The sequence below is a fragment of the Rhineura floridana genome, chromosome 22 (assembly GCF_030035675.1).
Source record: "Rhineura floridana isolate rRhiFlo1 chromosome 22, rRhiFlo1.hap2, whole genome shotgun sequence".
Taxonomy (NCBI): Eukaryota; Metazoa; Chordata; class Lepidosauria; order Squamata; family Rhineuridae; genus Rhineura; species Rhineura floridana.
The window spans coordinates 12,420,652-12,426,030 of record NC_084501.1 but is presented as its reverse complement, the minus strand read 5'-3'; the positions used below and the strand labels follow the sequence as shown (position 1 = coordinate 12,426,030).

Here is a 5,379-nt window from a genome sequence, read left to right as displayed (position 1 = left end):
AAAACTTTCATTTTAGAAATCCACTGACAAAACGCAAAAAAAGCCTGTTGGAAATAATAGAACCAGCATTTCCCTGCATTCAAGGTAGTCTGAATTTATGCTAGGGAAAAGCTTGTTGGAAGCAGAGCTGCACTTTTTCTGGAAATACTCGGGCAATGCCCTTGGCTCAGACCAGCCTGCTCTGTGCCACCCAGTAGCTGCTGCAGCTTTTAATGAATGACTGCAGGGAAATGGTTAACACAGAGTAGGTTGGAAACACATACACAAGCCATCCCCTATTTCTCTTCCCCGTTTCCAGTTCACAAAATTAAATGCAAAATTACTAAGTAGAAATAGATCTTTATTACCAAAAGAAACTCAATTGTTCGCTTGCTTGCGCCTTCCCTACCAAGGTCTCACTCACACACACACAGCTAAACAAAAGAAGAAAAAGTTCCCAAAGTAGGAAACGCTGTTGCTTCTCTGGTTTCTGATGAAGAGAATTGGCCTCTAGGGAAACTGCTCCAAACATACTTAAGACCAATATATGATTCTGGGAGGAAGGGCGGGATATAAATCTAATAATAAATAAATAAATAAAATATAAATGTAATAAATAAATAGTCTGAATTTTGCCAGGCAGTTCTCCAAACAATGTTTACAAAAAATGCATATATTAAGGGAAAGTGCCTGGCAATGAATTTATTAAATTTATATCCCACCCTCCCAGAAGGAGCCCAGGGTGGCAGGCAAGTGATAAAACACAAAAGCATATTTTAAAACATTTTAAAAACAAAACATACTAAAAGCACTTCCGGTACAGATGCAGACTAGGATCAGGTCTTTACTTAAAAAGCTTATTGCAAGAGAAAGATCTTTGGGAGGCGCCGAAAAGGCAACAACAATGGTGCTTGTCTAATCTTTAAGGTGTTTATAGTTGGTGAAAATAGCATAGAAAAATGTGTTATGATAGAAGAAATTGCTTACAAAAATGTGTACATTGGTCAGAACTGCATACAAAAAATGCTTATTAGAAATAAACAGTAAAATGCTAAGGTTTTGTAAGATTTTTTTTTACATAGTAGCAACTTGCTGCAGTAATGTGGACAACTGAGTTTAAGAATGGAAAAAGGAGAAACAGATTGACAGATCCTTCTACCGTTCCTGGTTTGCGCAGGGTGCCCAGTTGCGCCTTTCATGTTCAAATCCAAGCTTAACGCCAGTGTGCAACAGTGTGCGAGACCAGATAAATTTTCTGCAAAAATTTCATTCGGGTATTTTACAGGTAACGTTTTCCCCGCGAACACCCTCTTGCTAAGGAACGTCCATGTCATTCTGCATAATGCAGCGGCATCGTTGCAGGAACAGAAAGCCATCCAAGTGAACCTTTGGGGGTCCTCTGCAGACACACAATCAGCTTGCAGTTATACGCAGGAGCGAAAGGGTCACGCTTATGCAAATATCAGCCCAATGGCCAACAGGACAAGCTAATAAGGTTGAGTTATTTCCCATTTTTTAATATATGTATATTACAAGTGTCTGCTTAGCTAGACAAGGGAGAGAAACGTCCGAGTATGTAAGGCAGCTGTGGAAGCGGTGCCGATTCCAGTGGTGCTGAGTTTGCAGGGTCTATGCGCTCTCCGTCAACCCTAAATCCGTCGGGAAAGTAGCCTCGTCTGCAGTCCTGCACGGTCCAGTGTGGCTTCTCAGCCTTATGCCTGAGATCCAGAGCTTGGAAAAGTTACTTTTTTTGAACTACAACTCCCATCAGCCCAATCCAGTGGCCATGCTGGCTGGGGCTGATGGGAGTTGTAGTTCAAAAAAGTAACTTTCCCAAGCTCTGCTGAGATCAAGTGTAAGAATGCACAACTGACACCCGCAGAAGGAACCTGGGCCTATCCCGCTCCCCAGCCACTGGCTCTGCGTCAGGAGATCCACCTTGGACTTGCCAACGTGACTCCCGAGAAAGGACTTTCATGCCAGATGCTTGCACTGCATCCAGACCCCTACCTATCTAAAATGTAGTATTTTACCTTCCCTTGGCTTACTGTGTGTGAGCTTGCGCTCCGGGAACAGCAATGTGTGACATTCTCACGCACCTTACACCACCACTCCGTTTGAATACGCCGGATACAGCCGCCGCCGCAGCAGGGAACGCCTTTGGAAGAACCCCCTTGCCTCGGAGGAGAATCCCCGTTACTGAGGACCCACGGCTTGAGGCTACAATCGGCGGAAGATGACTGGGCCGGCCAGCTGGCCCCACACAAGGCGAGACTGGCTTTGCCCCAATCTCCCTTCTTGATATTCTTGAAATTCATTCATTGGACTCTGACCTTGACCTGCCACCTTCCCTAAGAGGACCTGCATGCCTTATCATATGCTGCTTCCTGCTATGGTTTGTCAAAAGTGTTTTCTGCATGCACCCGCCTTCTGCAGGAGTGATACATGCGGCTTCATGACCTGTACTTTCATCTGTAATCAGACATTCTCTAATAAAAAGATCCATCCGTTCTTATCAGTCTAATATCTGATATTGGGGACCAGTTATTAAGTGGATTTTTGCAACAAGGAGGATGGCTGGGGGGCTTGTTCCAGCCTCTCCATGCATCAGCCAGGTACTGCAGTCTCCCCAGGAATGGTGCGCAAAACATTTCTAGTTGAAAAAGAATTCAGAGCTTGGAAAAGTTACTTTTTTGAACTACAACTCCCATCAGCCCAATCCAGTGGTCATGCTGGCTGGGGCTGATGGGAGTTGTAGTTCAAAAAAGTAACTTTCCCAAGCTCTGAAAAAGATAGATGGAAAGGAGTAGTATGTCTAGTCAATTTTGACTCTGCTGTTTCCTTTCTCACCAGCCTTGCCTTTACTTAAATCCTGTGTTCTGGTCATTCTCTCGTCTTCCTTCATTCTTGCTTAATATTCACCTCAGAGGATCCACTTTTTAACATTTTCTTCCCCCACCCCTGAAAATACTCAGCTTGAAACCCCTGGAGCCAACTTTGACAGGTGGGCAAGACAACCCACTTGTCGATCCCTTGGCCTGATCATGATGCCCCATGGATTGACGGGGGCTGTCCCGCCCACCTGTCAAAACCCCTAGTGTGTGGAGCAGGGGCTAGGATCCCCAAGTGCCAGCCAGCCAGCCAGCCTCTGGCTTGATGCCAGTGGGTCATCTCTTGCGTGTTGCAGAGGACGCTTGCCAATGGCTGGCGTCTTCCCCCCCTCTCCCCATCAGCTCCCAAAAAAGAGCCTGGCGCAAGGGCTGGCAAAAGCCCTTCTCTCTCCCCTCTCCCCACCCCTGGTGTTTTGCAAACATCCTTTGCAAGTGGGAGAAAGTCCCTCTCTGAGCCATTGTCTGGTAAAAAAGGGGGGGGCTACCTGCCTCCGGCAACTTGAGCACAAGTTAAATCCCCCACCCCTTGCTGGTCCTCTGACAAGCGGTGGGGTGAGGGCTTAAATGCTGTTTTTGGCTGCAAATGCCTGTTTCCTGCTGGCAGAATTGAAACCACCACCCCCTCGCACCCATCAGCCCACCTCACCACAAATGGAATCAGTTGCTCTCTGCTCTTTGACACCTCCGTATGATGAAGGAGGTTTTCTCTGGACAGAATGGAGGCTCAGTGGATGTTGCAAGCGATAATATGTGGTGGATATTCTCAGCAGAAGGTGTTCTTTAAGTTCACTGATCCTTCTCTGGTATTTATCTTCAGTGTTGCAAATAAGTTTAATTCTCAGAGCTAAGCTATACACAATGTTTTTCTTTATATGCTTAGGATGGCAGGATTTCCAGTTTAAATAGGTGTGGGCATCAGTTGATTTGCTATAGAGATCAGTGGCTATTTTGTTGTTTTCAATGGTGAGAAAGACATCAAGAAAAGGGATGTGCGGATTGTTATTTGTACTATTAAATGTAAACTTGATAGATGGATGTTTAGAGTTGATGTAATTTTAAAATTGTTCTAAACTGTCTTTACCATTTGTCCAGACCACAAAGATGTCATCAGTGTATTGCCACCATAAAAGTGGTTTGTTGATGGCCTTTTTGAGGATCTCCTGTTCCAGTTCACCCATGAAGAGATTCGCATATGATGGAGCCATGCGAGTCCCCATAGCTGTGCCTTGTAGTTGCAGGTCGTGTTCTCCATTGAATGTAAAGTTGTTGCAAGTCAGGACTAGTGTAGCTAAAGTTGTGAGAACCTCCGTTGGAGGATTGTTCATATTCCTGGTGTTAAGGAACTCATTTAAAGCCTGAAAATGTAAATGTACTGCCTTCAAGTCGATTCTGACTTATGGGGACCCTATGAATAGGGCTTTCATGAGGCTGAGAGGCAGTGACTGCCCCAAGGTCACCCAGTGAGCTTCATGGCTACGTGGGGATTCGAACCCTGGTCTCCCAGGTCGTAGTCCAGCACCTTAACCACTACGCCTGAATTCCATCATTATGTGGTATATTGGTGTAGAGATGTGACATCTAAAGTAGCTAGTATAATATTGTGGTGGATTGATACTGCTTGTTTAAAGACTCCATTTTAAGCAAGAAGTCCTTGGTGTCTTTGATATATGATGGGAGGTTTTGCACTATGTCTTGTAAATTTACGTCAATGTACAGAGAAATCCTTTCAGTGTATGTGTGTGTGTATATATATATGCATACACACTACACGCATCTACAGTCTGCATCTGTGCTGGAATTGCTTTTTATGATATTTTTAAAGCTGTTTCTTTTTAACATGTTTTAGAGTGTTTTTAGTGTTTGTTTTTTTGCACCCCTGAGCTCCTTCTGGGACAGAAGGCAGGATATACATTTAATCAATAAAGTAATGACGATGATAATAAACATGAGGATCCACCTCTGTTGCTCCACCTTTTCCCCCCACCTGGCCCCTCCCACTGTTTGCATCTGGCCCCTCCCACCACTGGCATTTATTGATTTATTTGCTGCGTTTATATGCCACATTTTCCCTCCAAGGAGTTCAAGTGACACACTCTGGGGTCCCCCCACCCCATTTTATCCTCACAACAATCCTGTGAAGAAGGTTTAAGGCTGAGAGACAGTGACTGGCGTCCAAGATCACCCAGTGAGAGCTTCATGGCTGAGTGAGGATTTGAACTCGGGTCTCCGGGTGCAACACTGCTACTGCAGTCCTGGGAAGGCTGGCCTAGAGGGCATGAAAAAGGCTCCCCGTCCTAGCTTTAGAGCTAGAACAAACTTGTGTGTGTTTAAAAAAAATACATATATTGGAAGCTCAGATTTTCAGGAAACTTAATATTTTGCTTAATATCGCAATCTGTGCCTATACCAAATAGTAGCTACTTTGTCCCCACCCACCCCCTTGAGTTAACCTTTTCTGAATATTCTAGCATGAAATGGACACATACCTTCAAAAAATTTATTATGATGA

General features: G+C 44.6%; 1 pseudogene; it reads left to right on the top strand.

The window, feature by feature from the left end:
* The first annotated feature begins 2,459 nt into the window (after nt 1–2,459).
* Nucleotides 2,460–2,628, top strand: LOC133375259 (U2 spliceosomal RNA; annotated as a pseudogene).
* Nucleotides 2,629–5,379: the final 2,751 nt, after the last annotated feature.